The sequence below is a fragment of the Bufo gargarizans genome, chromosome 4, assembly GCF_014858855.1.
Source record: "Bufo gargarizans isolate SCDJY-AF-19 chromosome 4, ASM1485885v1, whole genome shotgun sequence".
Taxonomy (NCBI): Eukaryota; Metazoa; Chordata; class Amphibia; order Anura; family Bufonidae; genus Bufo; species Bufo gargarizans.
In genome coordinates, this window is record NC_058083.1 from 341,607,957 (window position 1) to 341,630,478 (window position 22,522).

The window sequence follows — 22,522 nt, forward strand, 5'->3', positions numbered from 1 at the left end:
CCCAACCACTTATGTTTCAAGATGAGTACATGGGAGGACCACCGCAGCACGTCTCAGATGATGACAAAACACAGGTGCCAACTGCTGTGGCTTTTGAAGATGTGCAGTTCGACAAGGAAGGCAGGGGTGAAGACTGGGTGGAAGATGATGTGGAGGACGGTGAGGTCCTCGACCCCACATGGATTCAAGGTCATGCAAGTGACCTATGTGACCTATGTATTTTGGAGGAAGAGGCGGTGGTCGCACAGAGCCACCAACACAGCAGAAGAGGGAGCAGGGTGCAAAAGCGGACCAGACAGTACTCCTGCTACTGCCGAACGCAGCAAGGGACTGAGCACACCAAAGCCAGCTCCAAGGAGTTCCCTGGAGTAGCAGTTCTTCAGACAATGTGCTGACGACAAAACAGGAGTGGTTTGAAGCGAGGCATAAACGTTCTCAACCTAAGCACAACCTGCATGACCAGGCATCTAAGTGCAAAGCACGAGCTGCAGTGGAGTAGACACCTCAAAAACCAAGAAAGGTCTCTGGCTCCTCCTGCTTCCTCTTCTGCTGCAGTCTCGGCCTCTGGAGTGACAGTGCCACCTGCCACCCTGCAAACAGAGGATCTGCCAGCAACACCACCACCTGGGTCACCAAGCATCTCCACAATGTCCCACGGAAGCGGTCAGCTCTCCATCTCCCAAACACTGGAACGGAGGAGGAAGTACCCCCCTACCCACCCGCGAACCCTGACCCTGAATACCAGCATTTTAAAATTACTGGACTTTGAAATGCTGTCATTCCGTCTGGTGGAGACGGAGACTTTTAAAAACCTTATGGCAGTGGCTGTTCCACAGTACGTCGTGCCCAGCCGCCACTACTTTTTCAGGCGTGCCATCCCTTCCCTGCACATCCAAGTGGGGGACAAAATCAGATGTGCATTGTGCAATGCCATCTGTGGCAAGGTCGACCTAACTATGGATACGTGGAACAGTAAGCACGGTTAGGGACATTATATCTTCATAACAGCACACTGGGTAAATGCAGTGGCGGCTGGGCCTGAGGCGGATAGCAGTTTGGTGCATGTCTTTTCACCATCGAGGATTGCAGGGCACTTCAATTTGCCTCCTGTTGCTTCCTACTCCGCTTCCTCACTCTCTACCGCCTCTTCATCCAGTCAGCATAACACCTTCACCACCAACTTCAGCACAGCCAGGGGTAAACAACAGCAGGCAGTTTTAAAACGTATCTGTCACGGACGGTGTACAGGAAACAAGGCAAAGCAACATGTATAAACGACTCACTGGATCCCAAAACTAAGGAACCAAGGGAGACCCCTGCAGAAGACCTGGCACTTTCCCTGGCTGCTCAGCCTATGCAAAGATCCGAATGGTGGAGGTTTGCATATCCACGAACCTTGACTATAAAGCCCTGAGCACCCTACAATAGTGAGGGGACACGACCACCGGCTCCCTACACAAGATACGGAGGGAGTCAGGGTCACCTGGGATCCAGCAAACAGAAAATAACAGATAAAGGTACAACACTTAGCTTTGAAGCAAACAGGAGGACAGAGTCAGCGTGCACACACACTCCAGGAAGTAGTATAAGCCGCCCAGAAAAGCCTTCTGGGGAAGAATTTAAAGGGAAGCAATTAGTCCAACACATGACAGCTGAGAGAGGCTAACGAGAGGAGGAGCTGAATACCACAACACAGAAACTCAAGGAGGAGGTTCTGAAAGGCCTCTGTCAGAGCTTCTCAGCTGTCTGGTTGTGACAGTACCCCTCCCTCTACGAGTGGACTCCGGACACTCAGAACCCACCTTCTCAGGATGGGACCTATGGAAAGCCCTGATGAGACGAGAGGCCTTAATGTCCGTCACTGGGACCCACATCCTCTCCTCAGGACCATACCCCTCCCACTGAACAAGGTACTGAAGAGAACCGCGGACAAGACGAGAATCCACAATCCTAGAGACCTGAAATTCAAGATTCCCATCAACCATAATCGGAGGAGGAGGCAAAGGCGAGGGTACAATGGGTTGAACATAAGGTTTCAATAAGGACTTATGAAAAACATTATGGATCTTCCAAGTCTGAGGAAGATCAAGACGGTATGCAACAGGATTGATGACAGACAGGATTTTGTAAGGCCCAATAAACCTAGGACCCAACTTCCAGGAGGGAACCTTCAATTTGATATTCTTGGTAGACAACCACACCAGATCACCAACATTCAGGTCCGGACCAAGCACACGTCTCTTATCAGCCACACGCTTATATCTCTCACTCATGCTCTTTAGATTATCTTGAATCTTTTGCCAAATAGATGACAAAGACGAGGAGAATCTGTCCTCATCAGGTAAACCAGAAGACCCCTCTCCCGAGAAAGTCCCAAACTGTGGATGAAACCCATATGCACCAAAAAATGGTGACTTATCAGAGGACTCCTGACGACGGTTATTTAAAGCAAACTCAGCAAGGGACAAAAAAGAACACCAATCCTCTTGATTCTCCGCCACAAAACAACGCAGATATGTCTCCAGATTCTGATTGACGCGCTCTGTCTGGCCATTCGACTGCGGGTGGAAAGCAGAAGAGAATGACAACCGAACCCCCAAGCGAGAACAGAAAGCCTTCCAGAATCTGGAAACAAACTGCGTGCCCCTATCAGAGACTATGTCTGAAGGAATACCGTGCAATTTGACAATGTGATCAACAAATGCCTGCGCCAGCGTCTTAGCATTGGGCAAACCAGGAAAAGGGATGAAATGCACCATTTTGCTAAAACGGTCCACCACCACCAGAATCACAGTCTTCCCCGAGGAACGAGGCAGGTCCGTTATGAAGTCCATGGACAGATGTGTCCAAGGACGGGAAGGAATGGGTAAGGGAAGGAGAGGACCTGATGGCCGTGAATGAGGGACTTTGGCACGAGCGCAAGTCTCGCAGGCTGCCACAAAACCCTCAACCGACTTACGAAGCGCAGGCCACCAGAATCTCCGAGCGATGAGATCCAGTGTGGCTCTTACCCCCGGGTGCCCAGCAAGGACCGTATCGTGGTGTTCTTTAAAAATCTTGTGTCTTAAAGCGAGAGGCACAAACAACCTCCCAGGAGGACAAAGATCAGGAGCCTCTGACTGGGCTGCCTGCACCTCTGCCTCCAATTCAGGAAAAAGAGCAGAGACCACCACACCTTCAGCCAAAATGGGACCCGGGTCTTCAAAATTCCCGCCTCCCGGAAAACAACGTGACAGGGCATCTGCCTTCACATTCTTAACTCCAGGGCGGAACGTGACAACAAAATTAAACCTAGAAAAGAACAACGACCATCTGGCCTGTCTCGGGTTCAGACGCTTGGCTGACTCCAAGTAGGCCAGATTTTTATGGTCAGTAAATACGGTAATAGGGTGTCTGGCTCCCTCTAGCCAATGGCGCCATTCCTCAAAAGCCAACTTGATGGCCAACAATTCCCTATCTCCCACATCGTAATTTCTCTCTGCGGAGGAGAGTTTTCTTGAGAAAAAGGCACACGGTCGCCAATTGGCAGGAGAGGAACCCTGAGACAAGACCGCCCCCACACCCACCTCAGAAGCATCAACCTCAACTATGAAGGGTAAAGAAACATCAGGTTGCACCAAGATGGGAGCGGAAGCAAAACTCTCCTTGATATCAGAAAAAGCCTTACGCGCCTCTACTGACCAAGAAGAAAAATCTACCCCCTTTCTGGTCATATCAGTGAGTGGTTTAACAATAGAAGAATAATTCTAAATGAACTTCCTGTAATAATTGGCAAAGCCCAAAAAACGCATCAGCGCCTTTTGATTCTCAGGAAGCTCCCACTCAAGCACAGCGCGGACCTTCTCGGGGTCCATGCGAAAACCAGAAGCGGAGAGAAGAAACCCCAGAAATTGAATTTCTGGAACCGCAAACACACATTTTTCCAGTTTCGCATATAATTTATTCTCCCGCAGGATGAGCAAGACCTGACGTAAATGTTCCTTATGAGTTTTGAAATCGGGAGAAAAAATCAAAATGTCATCCAAATACACCAATACAAATTTTCCCATCAAATGATAAAAAATGCTGTTCACGAAATGCTGAAAAACGGCTGGGGCATTCATCAAACCAAAAGGCATAACCAAATTTTCAAAATGGCCCTCAGGGGTATTGAAGGCCGTCTTCCATTCGTCCCCTTCTCTGACCCTGACCAGGTTGTATGCCCCTCTTAAATCTAATTTGGAAAAGACTTTAGCCCCAACAACCTGGTTAAATAGGTCCGGGATCAGAGGAAGCGGATAAGGGTCACGAATTGTGATATTGTTCAGCTCCCTGAAATCCAGACAAGGTCTTAAAGAACCATCTTTTTTCTTAACAAAGAAAAAACCAGCGGCAACAGGTGACTTCGAGGGTCGTATGTGTCCCTTTCTCAGACTCTCAGAGATATAAGCACGCATAGCGATCCTCTCAGGTTGGGAAAGATTGTATAAACGAGATTTAGGCAGCTTGGCGTCTGGGATGAGATTAATAGGGCAATCGTACTCCCTGTGCGGGGGCAAATCCTGAACTCCACTCTCAGAGAAGACATCCGAAAATTCAGAGAGAAAAGATGGTACAGTCTTAGTAGCAACCTCAGAAACAGATGTCATGAGGCAATTCTCTCTGCAAAAGTCACTCCAACCATTTATTTGCCTCGCTTGCCAATCAATGGTGGGGTTATGCTTAGTGAGCCAGGGCAGCCCCAACACCAGAGGGGTGGGTAAACCGCTAAGGACGAAACATGACACATCCTCAACATGAGCATCACTCACAATTAAACGGATATTGTGAACTATGCCCTTTAATGATTTTTGAGAAAGTGGAGCGGAATCGATAGCAAAAACAGGAATATCCTTTCCCAAAGTGCGCACCTGGAAACCATGAGTTATCGCAAATTGATTATCAATGAGATTAACCGCTGCTCCACTATCCACAAAAATCTCACAAAAAATGTTCTTGCTCTCTAGCGCCACCCTAGCCGGCAGGACAAAACGGGAACTACAAGCAAATGGAAAACCTTCAATTTCCGCCTCAACCCTGCCAATAGTAACAGACGGAACATTTTTAAAAGATTTTTTCCTGTTTGTTTCTTTATTACTCCCAGAAAACTGCCTGAATCTCCTAGAGGGACAAATATTTGCCAAATGATTTATACCTCCACAACAAAAACAAACCCTCCCATGTGGGCTGAATCTTCTATTGTCAGAAGCAATCAACCCCAGCTGCATGGGCTCCTGCTCAGAAGGGGCTGACGGCGACTGAGACCCCTGCGCACAGAACGGGACCGCTGCACTGTCCTGGGACTGAGTATGACAGGAAGGGGACATCTCTCCTCTCTCTCTAAGACGCCTGTCAATACGAACGGCCTGAGACATAGCAGAGTCCAAAGAACTAGGCCTCTCATGAAAGGCAAATGCATCTTTCAATCCCTCTGAAAGACCATGGCAAAATTGACTTCGGAGCGCAGCATCATTCCAACCAGTATCAACTGCCCATCTCCGAAATTCTGAGCAGTATATTTCTGCGGATTGTTTACCCTGGCATAATAGACGTAGTTTAGACTCAGCCAGAGCAATACGATCCGGATCATCATATATCTGACCCAGGGCTAAAAAGAATTCATCCACTGAACGGAGAGGCCGTGCCCCCTCCGGCAGCGAAAAGGCCCAGGACTGAGCGTTACCTCTGAGCAGCGATATAATGATCCCCACCCTCCGTTCCTCATCACCAGAGGAGTGGGGAAGAAGGCGAAAATGGAGTTTGCAAGCCTCTCTAAAACGCACAAAATTCTCACTACCCCCGGAGAACGTATCCGGGAGCGAGATCTTAGGCTCAGAACAAACTCCATGAACGCAAGCTGAACCGGTCACTTGAAGCTAAGAAAAAGTCTTACGGAGATCAGCTACCTCCAATGAAAGACCCTGAAGGCGTTCAGCCAAAAGTGAAACCGGATCCATGCTTGAGACGGTTATGGTGGCTTATAATGTCACGGACGGTGTACAGGAAACAAGGCAAAGCAACGTGTATAAACGACTCGCTGGATCCAAAAACTAAGGACCAAGGGAGACCCCTGCAGAAGACCTGGCACTTTCCCTGGCTGCTCAGCCTATGCAAAGATCCGAATGGTGGAGGTTTGCATATCCACGAACCTTGACTATAAAGCCCTGAGCACCCTACAATAGTGAGTGGACACGACCACCGGCTCCCTACACAAGATACGGAGGGAGTCAGGGTCACCTGGGATCCAGCAAACAGAAAATAACAGATAAAGGTACAACACTTAGCTTTGAAGCAAACAGGAGGACAGAGTCAGCGTGCACACACACTCCAGGAAGTAGTATAAGCCGCCCAGAAAAGCCTTCTGGGGAAGAATTTAAAGGGAAGCAATTAGTCCAACACATGACAGCTGAGAGAGGCTAACGAGAGGAGGAGCTGAATACCACAACACAATAACTCAAGGAGGAGGTTCTGAAAGGCCTCTGTCAGAGCTTCTCAGCTGTCTGGTTGTGACACTCTGTCAGAGCTTCTCAGCTGTCTGGTTGTGACAGGCAGCTTGCGGCAATGTTCACGCGGTTGCACCTAGCAACCTCTCAGTTTGGTGTGTGTGTATGTTATGCACTTTGTATGTCTGGTGTGCACGAAGTTTATGTTAGGTGTGCACTGTGACTCATTCCTTCACTGTGGCTGCCCGTGGCAACGTTTGGTTTGGATGGGTACATGTGGTGGCAGTGTCTCGGCCTTCTGGCTGACTCCCAGGACATGGTTGCCACCCATGTCGTTGCCTGCGGTAACAGCTGCAGTGTGATCTTCTTTTGTACACTTCCCCTTTAAGTGGTTTCACTCCCTGGTTAGTGTTGGAAGGGTTAATTCCCTCTCTTGTGTGTCTGTGTGGGTGTGGCCACTTTGGGCTATAAAGCCTCTTTGGAGATCAGAAGCTGAGGGGTTCTTCAGCCATGCTTTGCTGGAGACACCCTTCTAGTAATTCCATCTGCCAGTGGGGGCCACCCTTGTGGTCAGAAACAAATTGTTATGTATTGTTTATACACGATGTTATGAGGATGTGTTTGTGTGTCATGTGTATTCTTTGCAGCGTATGGTTTCCTGGTGTCCTGTGTGGTGTGTGTGCTCTGTCGTTTGTGTTTGTGGACAGCAGCACTGATACTTGGGTCCCAGGCTCTGTGTCTGTGGCAGGTAAGTGTTAGTACTAGTTGCACTTACCTGCCATTGCCATATGACTGTTTCTGTTTCCCCTGTCTTTATAGTTTGGCCATCTTTAGACTCCTATTTCTCCATGTCCAGGAGGAACAGGTAGTCTACCCAGCTCCTAGCTTCGGGACCTGCGGAGGGCTAGTAGGGACCCGAGGTTCCAGAGCATGAGCCCTCCTACCTTCAAGGTCGGCTCATGTCGCTAGGAGTTAGGGTCAGATTAGGGAAGCAATAGGAGGTGACCTGCTCCCTAATTCTGTGGTTCTGGCCAAGTCGTGACTACCATCCTTCTGTCATCGCACGGCTGAGGGTTTTCCCCATCCTCAGCCATGACAACTACTCCCGGGTGTAACTGATATTAGACAGTGGCAGCTCATGTGTGACACCTGCCATTTGCTTAGGCCCTTTGAGGAGGCCACTTTATTTGTCAGTCGCCAGGACTATGGGAAGAATGATTCCACTCCTTCATGTCCTGAAGAGGATGTTGATAAATATGACTGGCTAGTGGACAGAAGACGTGGCACCTACGTCTCATGGCCATGGTCACCCAAGCCCTGTGGAGGCTGAACTAGCACAGGAGGCGAATGAGGAGGAGGACAGGAATTCTATACAGAACTAGGTGGTTTATCTGCCCAAGTGACAGGAGAGGAGCTGGAGAAGCATGAGGAGCTAGAGGGTGACGACAAGAATGACACAAATGAAGTATGCAGTGGAGATAGAGGCAGGGAATCCATGGCAAAGGTTGCCACAGGAATGACTACTGGCTCTCCACAATACCAATCAAAATTAACACCCTAAGGCAGTAATGGCTGTGAGCTAAAGATAGAAATGAATAAATACCTATAAATGTACAACACAGCCGTGTTCAAATGTAAAACATACCAATTCTTTATTGTTACATAAAAAAACATAATAATGAAAAACATATATATGACAATAAAGACACAGGAATAACACTGGACTGCTGGTAATGTAGCAATATAATAAATGCAATAAATCCCATCTGCCCCTGCCAAGTGCCAAGTAGGTATCAAGTCAATAGTTAATAATAAAGTGCAAAGTGCATGGAAATGGGGATGAACATGGAAAAAATAGCTGCATTTATCATATTGCTACATTACCAGCAGTACAGTGTTATTCCTGTGTCTTCATTGCCATATATCTGTTTTTTATTATTATGTTTTGTAGGTAACAATAAAGATTTGGTATGTTTTACATTTGAACACGGCTGTGTTGTACATTTATAGGTGTTTATGGCTCTCCACAATTTTACACCCTCGCTAATAGTCCAAAATAGGGGCCTTTCTGAGAGGGATGATAAACTCAACTACTGTCGAAACTTTTTTCGTAGTCAGTTCGTCGCTGCCTACGTGCGCCATCGCCCACCCTTACAAAGGTCTAACTGGGGGGACCCTCTGAGCTCACACTCCCCTTCCATGAATACTGAAGGAAGTGGGGGGGGGGGGGGGGGCAGGAGCAGCACCAGCTTCATCAGCAGCAATTTAAATCTTGAGTCTCTGATAAGCAGTTTTCTTCAGCCACCTACCAAAGAAAGCACCCATCAGCAGCAGGACATGCAGCAGAACCTGAGCCAGCAGGTGGTGGCATACTTGGACTGTGCCCTGTCACCCCAGATCCAAGATCCCCTGGACTACTGTCCAGCCAAACCTAAATTGTGGCCACAACTAGCCAAGTTTGCCCTGGGCAAGATTTCCTGCATGGCCAGTAGTGTGGTATCAGAGCGGGTGTTTAATGTGGTGGGTGGCATAGTTACTCCAAAGAGAACTCGCCTTTAACGCAATATGTTGAGAGACTGACCTTTATAAATATAAATCAGACATGAATCTGCCAGGATTTCTGAATAAAACCAGTTTCAGACACAAATGGCCAAAACTCATGCAAACTGAGCATGAGGCCTCTATTACACGGTCAGTATTTTTCATTCGGATTGGATCATGATTTAGAAGTAGAGTTGAGCAAACACCTGGATGTTCGGGTTCGAGAAGTTCGGCCGAACTTCCCGGAAATGGATCCGAACCCGAACCAAACTTCTTCCCGAACCCGAACCCCATTGAAGTCAATGGGGACCCGAACTTTTCGGCACTAAAAAGGCTGTAAAACAGCCCAGGAAAGGGCTAGAGGGCTGCAAAAGGCAGCAAAATGTAGTTAAATCCCCTGCAAACAAATGTGGATAGGGAAATTAATAAAAATAAAATAAATAAAAAATAACCAATATCAATTGGAGAGAGGTCCCATAGCAGAGAATCAGGCTTCATGTCACCCACCAGTGGAACAGGCCACTGTCAGATATTTAGACCCCGGCACCCAGACAGAGGAGAGAGGTCCCATTGCAGAGAATCAGGCTTCATGTCATAGCAGAGAATCAGGCTTCATGTCATAGCAGAGAATCAGGCTTCACGTCACCTACCACTAGAACAGGCCATTGTCAGATATTTTGGCCCTGGCACCCAGACAGAGGAGAGAGGTCCCATTGCAGAGAATCGGGCGTCATGTCGCCCAACACTGGAACAGACCACTGTCAGATATTTTTAGGCCCCGGCACCCAGACAGAGGAGAGAGGTCCCATAGCAGATATTCAGGCTTCATGTCATAGCAGAGAATCAGGCTTCATGTCATAGCAGAGAATCAGGATTCAAGTCACCCACCACTGGAACAGGCCATTGTCAGATATTTTGGCCCTGGCACCCAGACAGAGGAAAGAGGTCCCATTGTAGAAAATCAGGCTTCACGTCACCCACCACTGGAACAGGACATTGTCAGATATTTTGGCCCTGGCACCCAGACAGAGGAGAGAGGTCCCATAGCAGAGAATCAGGCTTCATGTCACCCACCACTGGAACAGGCCATTGTCAGATATTTTGGCCCTGGCACCCAGACAGAGGAGAGAGGTCCCATTGCAGAAAATCTGGCTTCATGTCATAGCAGAGAATCAGGCTTCAAGTCAACCACCACTGGAACAGGCCATTGTCAGATATTTTGGCCCTGGCACCCAGACAGAGGAGAGAGGTCACATTGAAGAATCAGGCTTCATGTCATAGCAGAGAATCAGGCTTCATGTCATAGCAGAGAATCAGGTTTCATGTCATAGCAGAGAATCAGGCTTCACGTCACCCACCACTGGAACAGGCCATTGTCAGATATTTTGACCCTGGCACCCAGACAGAGGAAAGAGGTCCCATTGCAAAGACTCAGGCTTCATGTCATAGCAGAGAATCAGGCTTCACGTCACCCACCACTGGAACAGGCCATTGTCAGATATTTGTAGGCCCCGGCACCCAGACAGAGGAGAGAGGTCCCAAAGCAGAGATTCAGGCTTCATGTCATAGCAGAGAATCAGGCTTCATGTCACCCAACACTGGAACAGGCCACTGTCAGATATTTTTAGGCTCCGGCACCCAGACAGAGGAGAGAGGTCCCATAGCAGAGATTCAGGCTTCATGTCATAGCAGAGAATCATGCTTCATGTCACCCAACACTGGAACAGGCCACTGTCAGATATTTTTAGGCCCCGGCACCCAGACAGAGGAGAGAGGTCCCATAGCAGAGATTCAGGCTTCATGTCATAGCAGAGAATCAGGCTTCACGTCACCCACCACTGGAACAGGCCATTGTCAGATATTTAGGCCCTCGGCACCCAGACAGAGGAGAGAGGTCCCATTGCAGAGAATCAGGCTTCATGCCATAGCAGAGAATCAGGCTTCACCTCACCCACCACTGGAACAGGCCATTGTCAGATATTTATGCCCTGGCACCCAGACAGAGGAGAGAGGTCCCATAGCAGAGAATAAGGTTTCATGTCATAGCAGAGAATCATGCTTCATGTCACACAACACTGGAACAGACCACTGTCAGATATTTTTAGGCCCGGCACCCAGACAGAGGAGAGAGGTCCCATAGCAGAGATTCAGGCTTCATGTCATAGCAGTGAATCATGCTTCATGTCACCCAACACTGGAACAGGTCACTGTCAGATATTTTTAGGCCCACGGCAGCCAGACAGAGGAGAGAGGTCCCATTGCAGAGAATCAGGCTTCATGTCATAGCAGAGAATCAGGCTTCATGTCATAGCAGAGAATCAGGCTTCACGTCACCTACCACTAGAACAGGCCATTGTCAGATATTTTGGCCCTGGCACCCAGACAGAGGAGAGAGGTCCCATTGCAGAGAATCGGGCGTCATGTCGCCCAACACTGGAACAGACCACTGTCAGATATTTTTAGGCCCCGGCACCCAGACAGAGGAGAGAGGTCCCATAGCAGATATTCAGGCTTCATGTCATAGCAGAGAATCAGGCTTCATGTCATAGCAGAGAATCAGGATTCATGTCACCCACCACTGGAACAGGCCATTGTCAGATATTTTGGCCCTGGCACCCAGACAGAGGAAAGAGGTCCCATTGTAGAAAATCAGGCTTCACGTCACCCACCACTGGAACAGGACATTGTCAGATATTTTGGCCCTGGCACCCAGACAGAGGAGAGAGGTCCCATAGCAGAGAATCAGGCTTCATGTCACCCACCACTGGAACAGGCCATTGTCAGATATTTTGGCCCTGGCACCCAGACAGAGGAGAGAGGTCCCATTGCAGAAAATCTGGCTTCATGTCATAGCAGAGAATCAGGCTTCAAGTCAACCACCACTGGAACAGGCCATTGTCAGATATTTTGGCCCTGGCACCCAGACAGAGGAGAGAGGTCACATTGAAGAATCAGGCTTCATGTCATAGCAGAGAATCAGGCTTCATGTCATAGCAGAGAATCAGGTTTCATGTCATAGCAGAGAATCAGGCTTCACGTCACCCACCACTGGAACAGGCCATTGTCAGATATTTTGACCCTGGCACCCAGACAGAGGAAAGAGGTCCCATTGCAAAGACTCAGGCTTCATGTCATAGCAGAGAATCAGGCTTCACGTCACCCACCACTGGAACAGGCCATTGTCAGATATTTGTAGGCCCCGGCACCCAGACAGAGGAGAGAGGTCCCAAAGCAGAGATTCAGGCTTCATGTCATAGCAGAGAATCAGGCTTCATGTCACCCAACACTGGAACAGGCCACTGTCAGATATTTTTAGGCTCCGGCACCCAGACAGAGGAGAGAGGTCCCATAGCAGAGATTCAGGCTTCATGTCATAGCAGAGAATCATGCTTCATGTCACCCAACACTGGAACAGGCCACTGTCAGATATTTTTAGGCCCCGGCACCCAGACAGAGGAGAGAGGTCCCATAGCAGAGATTCAGGCTTCATGTCATAGCAGAGAATCAGGCTTCACGTCACCCACCACTGGAACAGGCCATTGTCAGATATTTAGGCCCTCGGCACCCAGACAGAGGAGAGAGGTCCCATTGCAGAGAATCAGGCTTCATGCCATAGCAGAGAATCAGGCTTCACCTCACCCACCACTGGAACAGGCCATTGTCAGATATTTATGCCCTGGCACCCAGACAGAGGAGAGAGGTCCCATAGCAGAGAATAAGGTTTCATGTCATAGCAGAGAATCATGCTTCATGTCACACAACACTGGAACAGACCACTGTCAGATATTTTTAGGCCCGGCACCCAGACAGAGGAGAGAGGTCCCATAGCAGAGATTCAGGCTTCATGTCATAGCAGTGAATCATGCTTCATGTCACCCAACACTGGAACAGGTCACTGTCAGATATTTTTAGGCCCACGGCAGCCAGACAGAGGAGAGAGGTCCCATAGCAGAGATTCAGGCGTCATGTCATAGCAGAGAATCATGCTTAATGTCACCCAACACTGGAACAGGACACTGTCAGATATTTTTAGGCCCCGTCACCCAGACAGAGGAGAGAGGTCCCATAGCAAAGATTCAGGCTTCATGTCATAGCAGAGAATTAGGCTTCACATCACCCACCACTGGAACAGGCCATTGTCAGATATTTTGGCCCTGGCACCCAGACAGAGGAGAGAGGTCCCATAGCAGAGAATCAGGCTTAATGTCAAAGCAGAGAATCAGGCTTCATGTCATAGAAGAGAATCAGGCTTCACGTCACCCACCACTAAAATAGGCCATTGTCAGATATTTTGGCCATGGCACCCAGACAGAGGAGAGAGGTCCCATTGCAGAGAATCAGGCTTCATGTCACCCAACACTGGAACAGGCCACTGTCAGATATTTTTAGGCCCCGGCACCCAGACAGAGGAGAGAGGTCCCATAGCAGAGATTCAGGCTTCATGTCATAGCAGAGAATCAGGCTTCATGTCATAGTAGAGAATCAGGCTTCACGTCACCCTCCACTGGAACAGGCCATTGTCAGATATTTTGGCCCTGGCACCCAGACAGAGGAGAGAGGTCCCATTGCAGAGAATCAGGCTTCAAGTCATAGCAGAGAATCAGGCTTCACGTCACCCACCACTGGAACAGGCCATTGTCAGATATTTTGGTCCTGGCACCCAGACAGAGGAGAGAGGTCCCATAGCAGAGAATAGGGCTTCATGTCATAGCAGAGAATCAGGCTTCATGTCATAGCAGAGAATCAGGCTTCACGTCACCCACCACTGGAACAAACCATTGTCAGAAATTTTGGCCCTGGCACCCAGACAGAGGAGAGAGGTCCCATTGCAGAAAATCTGGCTTCATGTCATAGCAGAGAATCAGGCTTCAAGTCAACCACCACTGGAACAGGCCATTGTCAGATATTTTGGCCCTGGCACCCAGACAGAGGAGAGAGGTCACATTGAAGAATCAGGCTTCATGTCATAGCAGAGAATCAGGCTTCATGTCATAGCAGAGAATCAGGCTTCATGTCATAGCAGAGAATCAGGCTTCATGTCACCCAACACTGGAACAAGCCACTGTCAGATATTTTTAGGCCCCAGCACCCAGACAGAGTAGAGGTTCTTTCAACTTTTGGTTGCCCGCAATATAATGGTAAAATGAAAAAAAAATTTGATTGAATGAGGAAGTGCTCTGGAGTACAATAATATATGGTTAAGGGAGGTAGTTATAAATGTCTAATCTGCACAAGGGATAGACAGGTCCTGTGGGATCCATGCCTGGTTCATTTTTATGAACGTCAGCTTGTCCACATTGGCTGTAGACAGGTGGCTGCGTTTGTCTGTAATGACGCCCCCTGCCGTGCTGAATGCACGTCTAGACAAAACGCTGGCCGCCAGGGAGGTCAGCACCTCCAAGGCATAAAAGGCTAGCTCTGGCCACGTGGACAATTTGGAGACCCAGAAGTTGAATGGGGACGAACCATCAGTCAGTACATGGAGGGGTGTGCAAATGTACTGTTCCACCATGTTAGTGAAATGTTGCCTCCTGCTAACACGTTCTGTATCAGGTGGTGGTGCAGTTAGCTGTGGCGTGTTGACAAAACTTTTCCACATCTCTGCCATGCTAACCCTGCCCTCAGAGGAGCTGGCCGTGACACAGCTGCGTTGGCAACCTCCTGCTCCTCCTCTGCCTTCGCCTTGGGCTTCCACTTGTTCCCCTGTGACATTTGGGAATGCTCTCAGTAGCGCGTCTACCAATGTGCGCTTGTACCAATGTAGCGCATCTTCCTATCACGCTCCAGTGCAGGAAGTAAGGTGGGCACATTGTCTTTGTACCGGGGATCCAGCAGGGTGACAACCTAGTAGTTTGCATACGTTAAAATGTGGCCAACTCTGCTGTCGTTGCGCAGGCACTGCAGCATGTAGTCGCTTATGTGTGCCAGGCTACCCAGAGGTAAGGACAAGCTGTGCTCTGTGGGAGGCGTATCGTCATCGTCCTGCGTTTCCCCCCAGCCATGCACCAGTGATGGGCCCGAGATGCGTTGGGTGCCATCCCGCTGTAAACATGTTTTATCCTCATCCTCCTCCACCTCATCCTGTCCTCCTAGTCCTCCAGTAGTGGGCCCTGGCTGGCAACATTTGTATCTGGCCTCTGCTGTTTCAAGAAACCTCCCTCTGAGTCACTTCGAAGAGACTGGCCTGAAAGTGCTAAAAATGACCCCTCTTCCTCCTCCTCCTCCTCCTGGGCCACCTCCTCTTCCATCATCGCCCTAAGTGTTTTCTCAAGGAGACATAGAAGTGGTATTGTAACGCTGATAACGACATCATCGCCACTGGCCATGTTGGTGGAGTACTCGAAACAGCGCAACATGTCACACAGGTCTCGCATGGAGGCCCAGTAATTGGTGGTGAAGTGGTGCTGTTCCACAGTGCGACTGACTGACAGGCGAGCAGCGGCAGAATGTGAATGCCAGAAGCGCAAACAGACGGCCCGCACTTTATGCAGCAGCTCTAACATGTCAGGGTAGTTGTGAATGAACGACGAGGGATGTGCGTCAAACCGGCTAGTCCCAGAGCTGCAACGAGATTTCGCCCATTATCGCACACCACCAGACCGGGCTTGAGGCTCACCGGCAGCAACCACTCGTCGGTCTGTTGTTCTATACCCCGCCACAACTCCTGTGCGGTGTGGGGCCTGTCCCCCAAACATATGAGTTTCAGAATGGCCTGCTGACGTTTACCCCGGGCTGTGCTGAAGTTGGTGGAGAAGGTGTGTGGCTGACTGGATGAGCAGGTGGAAGAAGAGGAGGAGGAAGCCGAGTAGAAGGAGGAGGCAACAGGAGGCAAAGAATGTTGCCCTGCGATCCTTGGCGGCGTAAGGACGTGCGCCAAACAGCTCTCCGCCTTGGGCCCAGCCGCCACTACATTTACCCAGTGTGCAGTTAGGGAGATATAGCGTCCCTGGCTGTGCTTACTGGTCCGCGTATCTGTGGTTAGGTGGACCTTGCCACAGATGGCGTTGCACAGTGAACACTTGATTTTATCGGATACTTGGTTGTGCAGGGAAGGCACGGCTCTTTTGGAGAAGTAGTGGTGGCTGGGAAGAACATACTATGGAACAGCAAGCGACATGAGCTGTTTGAAGCTGTCGGTGTCCACCAGCCTGAATGACAGCATTTCATAGGCCAGTAGTTTAGAAATGCTGGCATTCAGGGCCAGGGATCGAGGGTGGCTAGGTGGGAATTTACGCTTTCTCGCAAATGTTTGTGAGATGGAGAGCTGAACGCTGCCGTGTGACATGGTGGAGATGCTTGGTGACGGAGGTGGTGGTGTTGGTGGTACATCTTCTGTTTGCTGGGCGGCAAGTGCCAACGTTCCTCCAGAGGCGGAGGAAGAGGCCGAGGCGGCAGCAGCAGAAGAGGCCGAGGCGGCAGCAGCAGAAGAGGTAGCAGGGGGGGCCTGAGTGAGTTACTTGTTTTTAAGGTGTTTACTCCACTGCAGTTCATGCTTTGCATGCATGTGCCTGGTCATGCAGGTTGTGCTAAAGTTCAGAACGTTAATGCCTTGTTTCAGGCTCTGATTGCACAGCGTGCAAACCACTCAGGTCTTGTCGTCAGCACATTGTTTGAAGAAGTGCCATGCCAGGGAACTCCTTGAAGCTGCCTTTGGGGTGCTCGGTCCCAGATGGTGGTGGTCAGTAGCAGGCGGAGTCTCTTGGCGGCGGGTGTTCTGCTTTTGCCCACTGCTCCCTCTTTTGCTACGCTGTTGGCTCGGTCTCACCACTGCCTTTTCCTCCGAACTGTGAAAGTCAGTGGCACAACCTTCATTCTAGGACCTCATCGTCCCCTGCATTGTCTTTCACCCAGTCTTCCTCCCTGACCTCCTGTTCAGTCTGCACACTGCAGAAAGACGCAGCAGTTGGCACCTGTGTTTCGTCATCATCAGAGACGTGCTGAGGTGGTATTCCCATGTCTCCATCATCAGGAAACATAAGTGGTTGTGCGTCAGTGCATTCTATGTCTTCCACCGCTGGGGAAGGGCTAGGTGGATGCCCTTGGGAAACCCTGCCAGCAGAGTCTTCAAACAGCATAAGAGACTGCTGCATACCTTGAGGCTCAGACAGTTTTCCTGATATGCATGGGGGTGATGTGACAGACTGATGGACTTGGTTTTCAGGCGCCATCTGTGCACTTTCTGCAGAAGACTGGGTGGGAGATAATGTGAATGTGCTGGATCCACTGTCGGCCACCCAATTGACTAATGCCTGTACCTGCTCAGGCCTTACCATCCTTAGAACGGCATTGGGCCCCACCAAATATCGCTGTAAATTATGGCGGCTACTGGGACCTGAGGTAGTTGGTTCACTAGGACGTGTGGCTGTGGCAGAACAGCCACATCCTCTCCCAACACCAGAGGGTCCACTAACACCACCACGACCATGTCCGGGTCTGCGTCCCTTACTAGATGTTTTCCTCATTGTAACCGTTCACCACAATAAGAAAAAAATTATTTGGCCTAATGTATTGATTTCAAATTCAGGCCTTTTTTTCCAGGCACCTAACACTATCTGGCTATCTATTTAGGTACCGTATTACACTAATACAGGCACAGTAGTAACAACAGATTTAGCTGAATATAAATTGTAGGCCTAGTATTTAGGCCCTGGATGACAGGTATCCCTTTTACGGACAGAATTAGACTTGGAAATGCACGGTAGCATGTGAAGTTATTGAGGATGACCCTATCAGCACCTTCAATCTAATATACCCTTTTATGGATCGATTTAAACTTGGCCTGATACAGCAGAAACCACTGATTTAGGGATTTGCTAAGTTGGGAATTGTATTTCAACCCAGAACAAAAATATATCCTTTGCCAGACAGCAGACAGTATTACAATTGGCTAGCCACAGCTGAAACACCAGATTTAGGGTACTGCTATTTTGGCAATTGTACTTCACCCCTCAATAAAATAGCAAGCACAGCCAAGCCCCTGATGTAGGATATAGCAAAAAAAAAAAAAAAAAAAAACACTATTCATGGTTAAATGGACTTGGTGGCAGCTTATGCTGGCACACCACAAGACACAAAATGGCCGCCGATTACCCCAGAAAAAAGTGACTAAAAAACGCTCTGGGCAGCCTAAAAACAGTGAGCAATTGAATATCAGAAGATGAATGATTCACAGCTCTAGATCGATCACTTTATTAAGTGTTTTTGCTGAGTAAATCCCTGCCTACTGTCCCTGTCCTTTCCCTACACTGATCAGAGCAGAGTGACGTGCGGCGCTACGTGACTCCAGCTTAAATAGAGGCTGGGTCACATGCTGCACTGGCCAATCACAGCCATGCCAATAGTAGGCATGGCTGTGATGGCCTCTTGGGGCAAGTAGTATGACGCTTGTTGATTGGCTGCTTTGCAGCCTTTCAAAAAGCGCCAAGAAAGCGCTGAACACCGAACCCGAACCCGGACTTTTACGAAAATGTTTGGGTTCGGGTCAGTGTCACGGACACCCCAAAATTCGGTACGAACCCGAACTATACAGTTCGGGTTCGCTCATCCCTATTTAGAAGCCAAAAGCAGGAGTGGGTCCAAAACACTGAACAGATGCAAATATTTCCATCACATTTTATCTCTGTTTTGGACCCACTCAAGTTTTTGCCTTACAAATACTGATCAAATGCTGACCAAATACTGACTGTTTGAAGGCAGATGCTCAAAATACACAATCTGCTTTTTTGGGATGTTCTTCTGAAGGATCATAAGAACAACAAAAAAATAAACAGTGATAAACACAGCCTTACAGCTAACACAATCCCCACTGTCATGGGGCCACTATTTGAATCTTGGGCCACTGCATGGTTAAGTCTACGCTGATAAATTTACACTAACATTGACCTGTAATGCTGAGTTCACACTACGTTTATTTCCATCACTTACTTAGAGCCAAATTCAGGGGCCAAGCCTACTCTCAGAATAGCTATCATGAATAGATCTGCACCTGTTTTGTGGTTTTGACCCACACCTGCTTTGGGCTGATAACTATTGAAAATAACTGACCAAATAAGTGAAGTGTGAACTAAGCCTAATAGTAATGCACAGTCATTCTACAGCTAACAGAAGGGATACAATAGCATGTATTTGTCACAACATGCATTAAAATAACCTTTTTTTCTCCACTACTTTCACTTTCTTTCACTACCAGAAAGGACTAGATGTGCATGTTGCTGCAATGCACAGTGACGTACACTGACATACAGTCTCCCTAAAATTTAACTGCAGGACGGGATAAACCTGCTTTAAAGCGCTTTGCACATATTTATTCTTAAAGGGGTTATCTGACTTAAATAAATGTATTCTAATTGCTCTTATTGTAGTCCAGTGAAAGTTTCATAAAATCGCTTTCATAACCTATCTTTCACTATTTGGCCAGTTCAGTTCTGGGTCATGTGACCCCCAACGTCAGCAAGCCGGCTCTGGTGATGACGTCTCGTTTACAGGCTTCTCCCTGCTTGAGGGAGTGGCCAGGCTCTGTAAACGAAACGTCAGAGCCTCTGGTGCCCGCCCCTCTCCAGCTCTCCTCACACTGCCTCGGCTCTGGTATGCGATCGCTCATGCGCAGTACATACCAGAGCTGAGGCGATATCTTCTCCGGCAGCAGGGTATGTTTCTCCCTCCTGCATTCACTGGGGCTAGAGGTGCCAGTTTGTAAACGTTCCCCTCTGCATCTGGGGATCGTTATTACAGCCCTGTCCCCATACCCCCCCCCCCCCCCACCCCGCCAGTACACATTGAACACCCCCTGGGAAATATAAATAAATAATTGGCCATCATTATTATCATCATCATCATCATCATCATTATTTCAGCTATATAAAATCCTTTTCTGCCACCAATAGACAGTTGCAGGAAAAAGTATGTGAACCCTTTGGAATTATATGGATTTCTGCACAAATTGGTCATAAAATGTGATCTGATCTTCATCTAAGTCACAACAATAGACAATCACAGTCTGCTTACACTAATAACATACAAATAAATAAATGTTACCATGTTTTTATTGAACACACCATGAAAACATTCACAGTGCAGGTGGAAAAAGTATGTGAAACCTTGGATTTAATAACTGGTTGAACCTCCTTTAGCAGCAATAACTTCAACCAAATGGTTCCTGTAGTTGCAGATCAGACGCAGAACGGTCAGGAGTAATTCTTGACCATTCCTCTTTACGGAACTGTTTCAGTTCAGCAATATTCTTAGGATGTATGGTGTAAATCGCTTTCTTGAGGTCATGCCACAGAATCTCAATCGGGTTGAGGTCAGGACTCTGACTGGGCGACTCCAAAAGGCAAATTTTCTTCTGTTTAAGCCATTCTGCTGTTGATTTACTTCTATGCTTTGGGTTGTTGTCCTGTTGCAACAATCATCTTCTGTTGAGCTTCAGCTGGTGGACAGATGGCCTTAAGTTTTCCTGCAAAATGTCTTGATAAACTTGGGAATTAATTTTTCCTTCGATGATAGCAATCCGTCAAGGCTCTGACGCAGCAAAGCAGCACCAAACCATGATGCCCCCACCACCATACTTCACAGTTGGGATGAGGTTTTGATGTTGGTTGTGCTGTGCCTCTTTTTCTCCACACATAGTGTTGTGTGTTTCTTCCAAACTACTCAACTTTGGTTTCATCTGTCCACAGAATATTTTGCCAGTACTGCTGTGGAACGTCCAGATGCTCTTGTGCAAACTGTAAATGTGCAGCAATGTTTTTTTTGGACAGCAGTGGCTTCCTCTATGGTATCCTCCCATGAAATCCATTCTTGTTTAGTGTTTTACTAATCGTAGATTCGCTAACAGGGATGTTAGCATATGCCATAGACTTTTGTAAGTCTTTAGTTGACTCTCTAGAATTCTTCTTCACCTCATTGAACAGTCTGCACTTTGCTCTAGCAGTCATAGTTACAGAACGGCCACTCCTAGGGAGAGTAGCAGCAGTGCTGAACTTTATAGACAATTTGTCTTACCATGGACTGATGAACAGCAAGGCTTTTGGAGATACTTTTATAACCCTTTCCAGCTTTATGCAAGTCAACAATTCTTAATCGTAGGTCTTCTGAGAGCTCTTTTGTGCGAGGGATCATTCACATCAGGCAATGCTTCTTGTGAAAAGCAAACCCAGAACTGGTGTGTGTTATTTATAGGGCAGGGCATCTGTAACCAACACTTCCAATCTCATCTCATTGATTGGGCTCCAGTTGGCTGACACCTCACTCCAATTAGCTCTCGGAGATGTCATTAGTCTAGGGGTTCACATACTTTTTCCACCTGCACTGTGAATGTTTACATGGTGTGTTCAATAAAAACATGGTCACATTTAATTCTTTGTGTGTTATTAGTTTAAGCAGACTGTGATTTTCTATTGTTGTGTCTTAGATGAAGATCAGACAACATTTTATGACCAATTTGTGCAGAAATCCATATAATTCCAAAGGGTTCACATACTTTTTCTTGCAATTGTATGTATTTATCTAAGCAATATCCATATTGAATATATATTTGAATAATATAGATATTGCTTAGATACAGATAATGCTAATGATATTTTCACACTGGCGGCAGGACGTATCCAACAGGCTGTTCACCCTGTCGGATCCGCCCTGCCGCTATTTGGCTGTGCCGCTGGACGGATCCGTTATTGCAATGCATTTTTAGACGGATCCGCATCTGGATCCATCTACAAATGCTGTCAGTTGTCACACTGATCGGCGGATCCAGCAGGCACGCAGCTCCGACGACGGAGCTGCCATCCGGCGTTGCAAAACTAATTAAGGACGGATCCGTCCTTCCGGTCTGCGCATGAGCAGACCATGAAAACTGTGAAAAACACTGCCAGAGGGATCCGTCCATCCACATGGCAAGCGGATAAACGGATCCGTCCTTTCGGTCTGCGTATGCACAGACCATGAAAACTGTGAAAAAGACTGACAGAGGGATCCGTCCATCCGCATGACAAGCGGATAGACGGATCGGTTACTGCAATGCATTTCTAGACGGATCTGCACCTGGATCCATCTACAAATTCTGTCAATTGTCACACTGATCCGGCAGGCAGCTTCGAAGATGGAACTTATTTGACGATGGAACTTATTGGAGCTAACTGTATTTTTTATTTTTTTTTGCAAAGTGCAGAGCAGGGTGAAGGAAAGGTCAGGTTGTTCTAGAAATATTCATGAGGCAGAGCTCAGGCTTTGTTGTGATACGCCCCCTCAGCATTAAACACAGCAATGACAGAACCATGAAAAAGTGTAAATATGGGTTTTAACTTGATGAAATCTAGCTTAACCAAATTATATGTACAGTCATGTGAAAAAATTAGGACACCCTTTGAAAGCATGTGGTTTTTTGTAACATTTTTAATAAAAGGTTATTTCATCTCCGTTTCAACAATACAGAGAGATTAAAGTAATCCAACTAAACAAAGAAAACTGAAGAAAAGTCTTTTCAAGATCTTCTGTAAATGTCATTCTACAAAAATGCCTAT